Genomic DNA, 12,458 nt, shown 5'->3' on the forward strand with positions numbered 1-12,458 from the left:
TTGAGACCGTGTATTGCCATTTGCCGCACAAATTCCCGCCAAAACCGCCGCCATTACAGCGCCACGAGGAGCGCAGGAGAAGAAGGGCATGGAGTTGTGGGCGTGAACGAACTGAGAAGCGCGAAGAACAATGGCCGCCCAGTCTAAATATTTCTGTACCTAGAGGACGTGTCCGTCAGCAGCCGAGATCCGCCTCCTGATCCTCAATGGCGGGCGGAGACAATGAAAACGGAACCGCCCATGAAGGAGAGAGCGGGAAAAAGACCAGGAAGGAGCCAGCCACGTGAAGGACGCCATGGCCAGCCGCCCAGGACCAGAGCATGGGGTCAGAGCAGAGGACTCCCCCAGCCTCCTGGAGAGACACTGCGGCCAGGCATCACCCGTTGTCCCTGACTTCCTGCAGGCCAGGGTGGAAGAGCTCAGCGACCAACTCCTGGGGACGCAGCTGAGCACTGAGGCCGGGTGGAAGAAGACCTTCATCGGGAGCCTCCCCAGATGCTGTCATGTCGGACACTGTTCAGACCAGGTCGTCTGACAGACAGCGGTAATTCTGCGTTTGACCACTGTTTGCTCATTGGCATCGGCTAGTTTTCGTCTGGCTGCTCCGGGGTTAATTTATCTGATCCTCGGATTGGAAGCTGGGCCATGCCCATTACCTTTAAATGGTTCTCCTGATCTTTGGGCGTCGCTGATTATAGCTTCTGTCTTATCCGTAGTTATCTCGGTCTGGAGTGGAGAGCTGGTTGTTGGAGAATCGTTGCTGGTGGTGTATTTTCCTTGTCTTATTTACTCCTTCCTATATTTGTATTTATTTTGCCCTGCACCGTTATAGTGTATTCCTGATTGACTGCGGCGTGGTGTATATTTTCCTTTATCCTTGTTTGTTATAACTGTGGGTATTGGTCTATTGGTACACTGGCGTGGTTATGGGCCTGAGGAGAGGTCCTGGGTACCAGCCTCGGACATTCATGCGGATCGGCTGGTCAGGTGTTTTCATCGTCGCCATCCGGACAAGCCGGGTCCTATAAGCCGTGAGGGCCCTAGGGTCCCTCGTAGAAGGCGGGGTACTGTCATGCCGGACACTGTTCAGACCAGGTCGTCTAACAGACAGCGGTAATTCCGCGTTTGACCACTCATTGGCGTCGGCTAGTTTTCGTCTGGCTGCTCCGGGGTTAATTTATCTGATCCTCGGATTGGAAGCTGGGCCATGCCCATTTCCTTTAAATGGTTCTCCTGATCTTTGGGCGTTGCCGATTATAGCTTCTGTCTTATCTGTAGTTATCTCGGTCCGGAGTGGAGAGCTGGTTGTTGGAGAATTGTTGCTGGTGGTGTATTTTCCTTGTCTTATTTACTCCTTCCTATATTTGTATTTATTTTGCCCTGCACCGTTATAGTGTATTCCTGATTGACTGTGGCGTTGTGTATATTTTCCTTTATCCTTGTTTGTTATAACTGTGGGTATTGGTCTATTGCATTCACTGGGTGGTGGGCGGTGGTATTCAGTCTAGGGCTGAATTAGGAGTCAGGGTGAGGGTGGAGGCCTGAACATGCACACCTTCAGTGTAAACTTCAGGTAGAGGGTCAGACAGGGTTTCCCTAGTCTGAGGGAAATTGCAGGGGCCCGGGTTATTAGCTCTCGCCCTCCTTGTATCCCCGTGACAGATGCCTGTCGGCAGCCTCGTCTGGGCCGGAGCAAGAAAGAAGTTCCAGCGCTCCGAAGCCAGAAAGCAAGGCCCTGCCGGAAAGCGAGATGCTGCAAACAGAGATGACAACGCTGCAGCACAAGGCCCTGCAACCAGCGTTCCAGACCCCAGCGGATACAGAGCGGGCCGGCACCGGAGGGACCGCATCTGAAGCAGGTATGAAGAACGACCCTGCCCTTATGACCGACACCACTCCAGCGACTGCTCGTGCCACCGCTACTGACTCCGTTCCAGTGACTGATCTTGCAGCAGCTGCTACCTTTGCTTCAGCAAATGCCCATACTCAAGCTACGCAGACCTCCATCGCTGCTCATGGCTTAACACTCCATGAAAGACAAACCAATGGTGTTTATCCAGCTCCGGGTGTAACCCTGGACCTCACCCTTCCCAGGCCAAGAAGGGTTATGTGCCAGGTGCAGCCCTGGAAGCCATCCAACTAAACCTCGAAATCCCGAAAACTGTAAATAGTTAACTGTTCCTTTCCTTTTTTGCTGCTAAAACCCGTCCAGGGTTATCCTTCTTAAAGGGATCCCTTAGTTTACCCCGGATCCCTATTGTTTCTAAGTTTTGCACAAGTTAAGTTTTCTACGTTTATCAAAGGACTGCCGAATCATGGACGGTGAATGGTTCACAAACTGTCGTTGTATATAGTTTGCACCTTCTTAAAGGTGCTCCCTACTGGTTTTACAAAGAAGAGCTTTTTGAAGAGACTGTTCTGGATTACAGCGTGAAAGTTCTTGCTTGAAAGTTAATAACTGACTTGTTGAGTGTTTGCACTACCTCAGAAGAGACTTGATTTCCTCTTAAAGGGAATGTTTAGTTGTTGCACTTCGCCTGAAAGTGATAATGTTGCCTTAACTAGTTAGATGGTAATAATGTTCTTACATAGTAATATTATGTAGTTAGGAGTAGGAATGTTAATGATGTTCTTTGAATAAAAATTGAAGTTAAAGTAAATATTAGAATTTTATGAGAGGAAGCTAAGGGAAGATGCAGTAGGCCCGTAGGGGTAGACAGACAGTCCTGCATACGTAAAGTGGAAGAGAAATAAAGAGAATGTTGATTTGCACTTTTGAATTTTATGGTATACCTTTAGTGGGTACACGCCCTTAAAGGAAAAGTACTGTTTTTGTAGATAGTATACCTGTATGGGTAATAATGATTATTCATAGTTAGTTAAATAAGAGTTATTTAAATTTATACGCACAATGTAAATATGCTTTTGTTTGCAACGTTCAAGTGATCTCACCTCACATAAAGGGAAGCATTGTTATATTTACTTGTTAACAGCATTCCAAAAATGTAGTATGTCTTTTGCTAACATGTATTGTTGTTCTTCTTTTCCCAGTTCGGGAGTACTGGATTTAACGGGGGGGGGGGGGAGTGCAGCACCCCAGAGTCCTGGTCATTGCAGTAATGTCGCTCTTCCACCAGGGGGAGTGATGTTACATCTGATTGTACTAAAGGAGTTCACCTGACCAGGTATCACAGTCACACACTACACTTCACACTCCAGTCCACCAGGGGAAGGAAAGGTGCTATTTACTAGGCCACTCCTCACACTCTGGTAAAACTGGTGGGTTGGATAGGAAGTTAGTTAGAAAGCTACCTGGGTTCGACCCAGAGAAGACCTGTCAGGCAGACAGGGGGAGAAGGAGGAACATCTGAGCTGCAGACAGAGGTCCCTGTCGGGTGGGATCCTGACCGAGACAGAGCACGAGATAGAACATTACGGAGTTGTGCCTGCACTTCATTGCGGCAGCATCCTAAGAAAGGACACGAAGCGAAGTATATTGTGGAGAGTGAGAAACGAGATCACAGCACAAGGAGATAACACCGGGAGGAGTTCTGCCTTAAGATCGGCAACATCCTTCTGAGGCGCGTAGCCGGTGGCCGGAACACCGAGGGAGTAATAGCTCTACGCATTACTTTGAAATACGGCAGGGCAGTTAATTCCAAGCTGGCTGTCCAACCTTTACACCTATGAAGACAACGGAGGCAAATTGTGGGAGAGGGGCGTCACTAGGGTCCCTATAAAATAGCTCCAGGCCTGCCCCGTCATACGGGTCGTCCTAGCCATACCATCTGGGGGACGGAGAGAGAACATCAGAAACATCTACGAGAGTTGTGAGGACTATCCCGTGGTGCTCAGCAGGGAGGTACTACAACACACAGGCGCTAGTAGGAAGGCTACTGATTTCCACCTGCAAAGGGAACTCTGGATGTGCCTTCGGACCGGCCGGACTCAGCCAGCCCTGTGAACAGTGCTCTGGACTGCGGACGCTGAAGTCTTCAGTAAAAGGTAAAGAGACTGCAACCTTGTTTCCTCGTTATTTACTGCGATCTACCATCACCATCTACTCTACTGGGAAGCCCTAGGGACATACTTCACCTGTGGGAAGGTATACCATCTAGCTGTTATAACATTACCCCAGCGGACCCCTCAGCAGCGTCGGTCATCCTGACCAAATACCACAGGTGGCGTCACTAACACCGTACAAATTTCACCTTTAATTAGGCGCCCCTCAGAAGGGCCACGGACCGGGTCGGGCCACCGTGACGTCCCCAGAACCGAGACAGAGATAGACCCGGTACCGGGTACCCCATTGCCCTTACGCGTGGGGGCGATCCAGAAGTGCTTCTATTCAGCGCAGGAGTAGGAACAATCAGACCCTGTAGTCTTCTGGCTCCTCTCTGTCGCTGTAACCCCGCGACAGGTAGTTAAAATTAAATGGGGTCTATACTTTTTGTAACGTTGTATAAATCAATAGTACCTTTGAATATAAGAAAGTTTGTAATATATCTTATAAGAGAAATCTTCTTTATCCTCTTCCCTCGCACCCTCCATGTCTCTTGAACTTATCGTTCACTCAAAAAATAGCTCAAATCAGTCTTGCTTATGATGGACTGCAGCACAATGAAGCGTCAGATTACAGACCATTTTGGAGTCTTTGGTGGAGGAGAAGGAGAGAGGAGCAAAGCCAGACATAAGTGCAGAAACACATGGTGCCATAGCTTTATAGCAAGTATAGTTTATGCCAGAGCTGGAGTTACTGCTACACTGCTCAGTACTGGTGTGTAATTTACTGTTTCAGTCTATAAGTTCTCAAAGAAAAGAAGAGCAATAATCCCTCATCTCTCAGTGTTTGGGAGACATCATGGAAGCTAGTTATTCTTAACTAGGTCCGTGTCAATTGCGATTTAGAGATAGAACCCGCAGAGAGGGAAAATGGTGAAAATTACATGATATAAGTCGTGAAATGGCCATAAATATTGTTTTTCTCATGTATACACATATTGCAGCTTAATCTGAAAAGTTACATGCAAGTATAGTTGTCCATTAAGTTTGCTGTTCACTATATGTTTACTGACGTTTACTATCTATGTTTCCAGTTCCCTGTAGTAGCTGTTTTAGCCAAGATCGATGTTATTTCCAATGTACCTCAATTAAATTGTATTTAACCCTAAAAATGTTTGCATATTGTTAGGTTGACACTAAACATGACTATGACTACAGTGAATATAAAAAATCTACATTCAAATGCCAGATTTTTGTCAATTATAAAATCATACCAAGAAGAATTATTTTAGTACTTTTTCCACCTTTAATGTCATCCTTAATCTGTACAAATCCATTGAGAAACAAACTGAAATCCTTTTGACCGGGAAAATAAAAATAATAAATCTAAAATTATGTGATTACATAAGTGTGAAGAAAACAAGGTTTTCGTATCATGTTAGCCAGTTGAAAAAAAAATTAATTGTTCTCAGTGGAAGAAGCAAAGTAATAATCTTGTAGGTTTGATACCTTTTAATGGATAACAAAAGTAAAATAAGTGACCTGACATAATAAATGAACATTTACTGGAAATGCACAACAGAAAATGCAGCATTATTATGCAACACTGCAGTTGTAAGGTGGCCAGCGAGGTTGTCGTGGCAACGAGCTGTAGTGTTCCCACACCCTGGCGCCCCACAGATGAAACATAATGTCCCTTCTGCTGTATTCGCAGTATGCGCAATAGAGCACTCACATTTACTGTCGGAGTCCCCTCTGCTTCCATCATTCCAGCTTCAGCTCCAAGAGTCTCACAAACAGCTCCACAGACAGAGTCCATTCTTAACAGGTTAACTTTACTTATCAGCAGGGTTTTCAATACAGATGCGGCACAGTGTATACAGAGTGACATATCTTTGGCTTTCCTGTCTTCCTCGCAATCGCTGCTCTTCCTGGACAATCCCTGTCCCGTCTTGACAATCACTGCCCTTCCTGGACAATCTCTGTCCTGTTCCAGCAATCACTGCTCTTCCTGGACAATCCCTGTCCCATCTGTGCCTTTAGGCCCACCAGCTTCCTACCATTCCCTTGTTCGGCTTCAAAAGGAAAAGGTACCAGGCTCGCCATCTCAGCTTCACCTGCCCCGGTCGTAGACCCCAGATCCTCTTTGGGTTGGTTACTATTCAAGCTGGTGACTGCCTACAAGATACTCAGCCTTGGGCCCCTTCTTGCCAAAGCAACTCTATCCCCATGGCTGTCCGACTGTCCTTATGTGAGCAGGTTGCAGGATGCAGTAATGGACAGGAGATGGAGCAAGAGTTAACTTGGTTTACTGGAACCTGGGTATACTCCATGTAGGGAGGAGGTAGGATAAAACTGTGGTTTAACAGTTGGTATACGGGATTGGGTAAAGTATATAATAGAGATAACAACAGTTCTCAAGGGTTAACTTATCAGTCTTATCAGACTGTTGCCTGACTGAAGAGTCCACAATCAGTACGGTGGCGCCAACACGGTCAGCACGGGATGGATCCGGTGTCGTCCATGAGTCGAATCCCGACGGCAGCGGCTTGTCCTCAGCGTCTTTAGTGAGTTTCTTGGTCTGGGGTTTGCTGCGCGGGGTGCAGTACAGTCCACAATACTAACGGAGCCTAACGTGGCTCGAAAGATGTATACCGGGGGTAAGAGCATAGTTGTCGGTGAGTCACCCAGTCCTTCTTAGCGGTGCGCATGTGTTACTCATGGACCCGGAGCGTCTGGGACCGCTTGTCGCAGGAGCCAGTGGGCACACGGCAAGATACTGGTCACAGTCTTTGTGAGTTACTGCAGGGAAGCACGAGCACGGGCGTGCGCTATTTTGGGTCTCAGTAGTCAGAGCACTCTCTTGTCCCTACCACGAGCTGTTTCTTCCCGCCAAGTCTGTCTGCTTATGCGCATGCTCAGGCTTTTTCTTAGTAGCCTCGCCCTCTGCTCTGTCATGCAAAGGTCAATCCGGGTATCGAAGCTTTCCCTCGGACAACAGAGGGGACAGCCCCGACAGCTCTGGACCCGGCACAAGACCTGTACCCCTTGTCCAGTCATTCTTCTTACACTTACTGCTGCATCTGCACCGAACACTAACCAGGAAGTCCCTGCCCTAAACCCTATTGCCCTGCCCTACACTACTCTGTAAACTCCTCCCAGTCTGGCAAACCCCTATGCTGACTATACCTAAGCTAATACTCTTTTTCCCTATATCTAATATGCCCCCTCTATTCTAATCCCACTATAATCCTATACTACCTTCTATTCTATGCCTAATTCTGTACATAAACACACATTAAATACATTTACATTGCAGTACAGAGACACAGTAACATTACATGAACACATTAACATTGGTAAACGATAAGGTACCGCACGTGATACATGTGAACAGTGTGCAAAGAGGGGGAGACATATGATGACATTTGTCACCTCCTTACACAGTCATACCTAATAGGCAACAAGTAAGAGAAACTCCACAGACTGTGATTGAAAGTAGGATTGTATTCAAGCACCAATCAAGTCCCCCCTAGCACAACAGCAAGGAGCAAAACTGCCAGAAGACCACAGGTACAGTCAGATGTGTTATTAATTTGTTATCTCACAAACCCACTAATCTAGAACTCTATGTGCTTTCCAAAGGTCTCACATTTTGTCCTACAAAACCTCTAGACAAAACATAAATATGTAGTGACATGGAACATTATTTCAGGAGACTGAGATTGAATGAGTTCTTCTTTCATGGTAAAGGTGACTTGGGGCTTCTAAGTAGCCAAATACAAGTCAGACTAGAGGACAAGAAAAAATCTGACTGGACACCACTATGACTGGCCACAAAACCACTATGGACCAATATAATGACTCATTTAGACATTTGGTGCAGACCACAATATTGGATAAACAGAGAAAGGAAACATCTAATATCAGTGTGCAGGAAAAAGGCAATTCATAGCCTGAAGAATAACAACGAGATCACTATTAAGCCTGGGGACAATGGTGACACCATAGTCCTCCTCAATACATTAATGCATTAAGCAAGCTCACAGAGAGCTGCCAGACAGACAGTACTATACCCAACTGGATGATGATCCAACTCTAAAATATATGAGGCAGGTTAAAAGGGTTTTCAGAGGCCTGTACAGATTCCATAAACCTTTTGGACTTTATACCTGAGAATCCTGTAAAGGTGGAGAAGATTCTCTGAAAACACTGTTATTGTATGGTATTTTATGTGAAACGTATTTTACTGTATGTGTTTTACCACCTTATGGGCCGCACTGTACCGTCAGTCAGGGAGGACAGTGTTAACTGTAGGGCCAGCCCATAGTTGATGAGAAGTTGAGTTGGGGCTGATAGAAAAGTTCCTGGTTTTATCTAGAGAAGAGATAGGAGTCTCAGAGCTGTATCTTGGTGTGTGCTGAAGACAGCCAGCATTGCGAAGAAGTATCAACCCTTACAAAAGACAAGCAACAGGGACAGCGGAATCACTTCTCAGCAAGACATGTTGGGGAACCAGACCTGGAGATCCGCAGTGAAGCAATATGTGGTCAGCCAGGCAGGAGCACGTCAGTAAGGTGGTAGCTAGAGAGAGCTCCCTTACTTCGTTCACACTTAGTGTTCTTAGGGTATAGTGGTCACAATGAAACACATTGACCCATGTGGCCCTCTACTAGGAAGATGGTGATCCTCAACGTAGCCTGCTGTACACCAGCAATGTTCACCACATGTTATGTGGCACCGTCTATAACCGCCTCATATGTGCCTCTGTCCTGGGAGACAGACAGAAGAAAATATATTCAAGGACTCTACCTGCTACTATCTGTATGTAGTTCCAACACTTAATAAAGAAGAGTTTATTTTTCTAAAACCATCTGGCTTATTCTACAAGAATGCGAAGGTCCCCAGCTCCAACGTGACACTGCAGAATCCACCTTGAGGTCAGGATCACACACAGCGAGATACGGCCGAGTATCACAGGTTAAAACCAAGCTCTGGCACCGGCACTCCAGAGCGGAGCGTGAGGCCGCATAGCAATACATGGAGCCGCACGCTCCGCTCCGGAGTGCCGGTGCCAGAGCTTGTTTTTAACCTGCGAGACTCGGCCGTATCTCACTGTAGTGTGACTCCGGCCTGAAAGTGAGGTTTACCGTAAAGAATATTAGTGCACACACCCAGGGACCCCTAAGTAAGGTGTTTAGATGCACAGAGATAGATGTCCGCAGAATTCCCCCCTTACAATCCTAGAATAGGAATTTTCTATATTCCGCCCAAGATTAAAAAGCCAGGCAACCCAGGGAGGCCAATCATCTCACGGGTGGGAACACTCACTGAGAAAATCTCAGGATGGGTAGAGAATGTTCTTAAACCACTGATAAGAAATGCAGCCAGCTATTTACAGGACATCACGGACCTTTTGAAAAAGCAATCTATAATAGTTCCCTCCCCAAGCGAGAAGACAAACTGCCAAAAAACATCACCATATCCTACACAAACTTGACTGGCTAAAAACATATTGAAAGACCCTCCCTTGCTATGCTATAGACAACCTCCAAATTTAATAAATATTATGGTCCGAACTTAGTTCAATGCAATCTAATACACCAAGAGGAACCTATCCTTGCAATGTGAAGATTTCCAAAACCTACACTCATGTAATGAGTTAGTTATACCTTGCCTGAATGAAGAGACCTACAAAGTCTTGAAAGCATGTTTTGGAACATCACTTATTTTATTTTTGTTAGCTATTGTTAGCTATCATAACTAAAGGTATCATAACTAGAAGATTATCATTTTGATTTTCCCACTAAGAACAATCAATCTTTTGACATACTGTAAGTGTGAACACCCTCTTATAATTGGGGATGTGGTTATGTTCAGAATTAACAAGTCACATTTGAACTCGTGTGAAATAGTAGTCAGCACACAGCTGCCATCATTTACAGTGATTCCGATAAAAAGTTTAGCTGTTCTAGTTGGATTTTCCTGCCAGTTTCTTATTTTCATTATACAGCAAAACACGTGCTCCATAAACAGCTTACAATACAGCAAAGGGATCTCATAACTGAAATTAATCAGGAGAAGGGTACAAAAAATTTCCAAAGAATTTCATATACGATGGAATTCTGTGAAGATAATTATCAAAAACTGGCTTAAATTTGGCACAATGGTGACATTACCTAGAAATGGAATGGATGGAAGGCATTAGAGTGACCGTGATACTGCATTAGAGTAAGAATCCAGACTTCAGGATAGTTTAGAAGTAGTTTTAATACACATTTCAGGCTTGGAATGAGCCCTTTTTCAAATATAAAATAGTAATAATGTGGACCCCTGTTATGTGCCACCTTGCATACCATTCTACTCTATGTACACTTTTGTCTCTTTTTTTCTATTATCTAGAACTGGACATGTCTCAAAATTGATGAAAAGACAAGAGGAAAATCGGTGAAGAAGGCTGCTATTAGGCCTAAAGCACCATTTAAGGAGCTGCAGGAATTTCTACAAGTACAGGTTGTGTACTGCAGGTGAAAAAAATCTCCTATATTTCTCATATTCTGGCCTGTGAGACAGAGTGACAACATGGAATCTTTTTCTTACAAAGAAAAACATCCAAACCCAGTTACATTTTGCCAAAACCAACATCAAGTCTGTCAAAAGCATGTGGCAAAATGTATAATGGTCTGATAAGGCCCAAGTTGAACTTTTTGTCTATAATTCCAAAAGGTATGTTTGGTACAAAGCCAACACTGCGCAGCACCAAAAGATCATCATACCCACAGTGAAGCACGGTGGAAGCAGCATTATGGTTTGGGGCTATTTTGTGGCAGCTGGAACTCTTGTTTTTGTCAAGGTGGAGAAAATTATGAACAGTTACAAATATCAGTCAATTTTGCAATGAAACCTTCAGCTAAAAAGCTGAATATGAAGAGGAATTTAATCTTTCAGCTCCACAACAACCCTAAGCAAACCTCCAAATCACCAAAAGAATGTCTCCAGCAAAAGAAGTTGTAGGTTTTGAATTGCCCAGCCAGAGCCAAGAACTGAATGCAATTAAAAATTTGTGGGTAACCTGGAGAGGATGCTGTACACAGGATATGCCTCAGCAATCTGACAAATTTGGAGCTACTGCAAGGGAGAGTGGGCAATCCTATCTGTGCCATGCTGATAGGCTCCTTCCTAAAAAGACTGAATGCTGTCATAAATTCAAAATGTACTTCAACAAAGTATTAATTAAAGGATGCGCTATTTATGCAACAATATTATTTTAGTTCTTTATTTTTATGTTTCCACCCGAAAAGATTTTAGTTTATTTCCCAATTGTGAATTGTACAGATTATAGGAGATATTAGAGGTGGAAAAAGTTCTGAAAGGATTCGTTTTGGTATGATATTTTTTACATGACAAAAGCATGGTATTTTAACAGGAGTGTATAAGCTTTTTATTTGCAATTTATATGAAAACTAAAAAAAAAAACCTGGAAATTTCAAGGCACATACTGAGATCTTCTATGCTTATTTTCCCCGTCATTTTACAAGTATTTAGAAAAGAAGAACTGAATTTCAAAATGTGAGAAAGGTCACAACTGCAATCTTCATACTTTCCATGGGCCTCATCATTTTAGCAGTTTGGCAGCAAGTCTTGGCAAGCGTCCTCGAAGCAATAATTTGTGAAGCTAAAGAAAACTATCAGAGGTGTTTGAAAAGATAAAGTTTCATATCCAACTAATGAGCCCGAGCTCTGAAGGGAAGATTTTCCACAACACAAAGATCATGTGGTTTACCCTTGTAGTGTAGGAGAATGTACCTATGAGGATGTTTTACCTGCCCTACTAATGATCTGAGATAAAAACCAAAAACTGAAGGGCACAAACGCCATCTCCTATTTCTTTCTAAGGTGGAATGTTTTCAGGGGCCGCAACAAAGCTGTGTGTTTTTCTATGTAGATGTGCAAATGTTTTTTGTTTTTTTTTTTACTTTTTAACTTTTGACCCTCTACATCCAATAGCTGTTAAAAATATCATTTTTTTAAATAAGCTTTTTTCATTATACAGGAAAGATAACACTTTGGGGGCTATTCATTAAGATTAGCCTAAGTGAAGTGCTTGCTGGGGGCTGGCATACATTTCTGGACTACGTTGTGCCACTTTATAGGTGTAAGTTATGATGAATTTGACAGGCGAACGTAATCACTCCCCATCCAGCCCATTTTACACCCATGCCATGCCCATATTGTCATAGTTGGCAAGGACTAGCGTATAGATGCCAAAAGTTTGAATATTTTTGTGCAACTGCCAAGTTACCTCAAAATACTTTGACTCCCACATTATGCAGTTTGCATAATATGATACCCTGACAGTTGCCCTACACAAAATCAAGACCTCACAGTTCCTCCACACTGTATGATGTCCCCAACCAAAGTTTCTCCACACATATTGAGAGGATCCACTGTGCCCT

This window comes from Ranitomeya variabilis, chromosome 6 (assembly GCF_051348905.1).
Source record: "Ranitomeya variabilis isolate aRanVar5 chromosome 6, aRanVar5.hap1, whole genome shotgun sequence".
NCBI classification, from domain to species: domain Eukaryota; kingdom Metazoa; phylum Chordata; class Amphibia; order Anura; family Dendrobatidae; genus Ranitomeya; species Ranitomeya variabilis.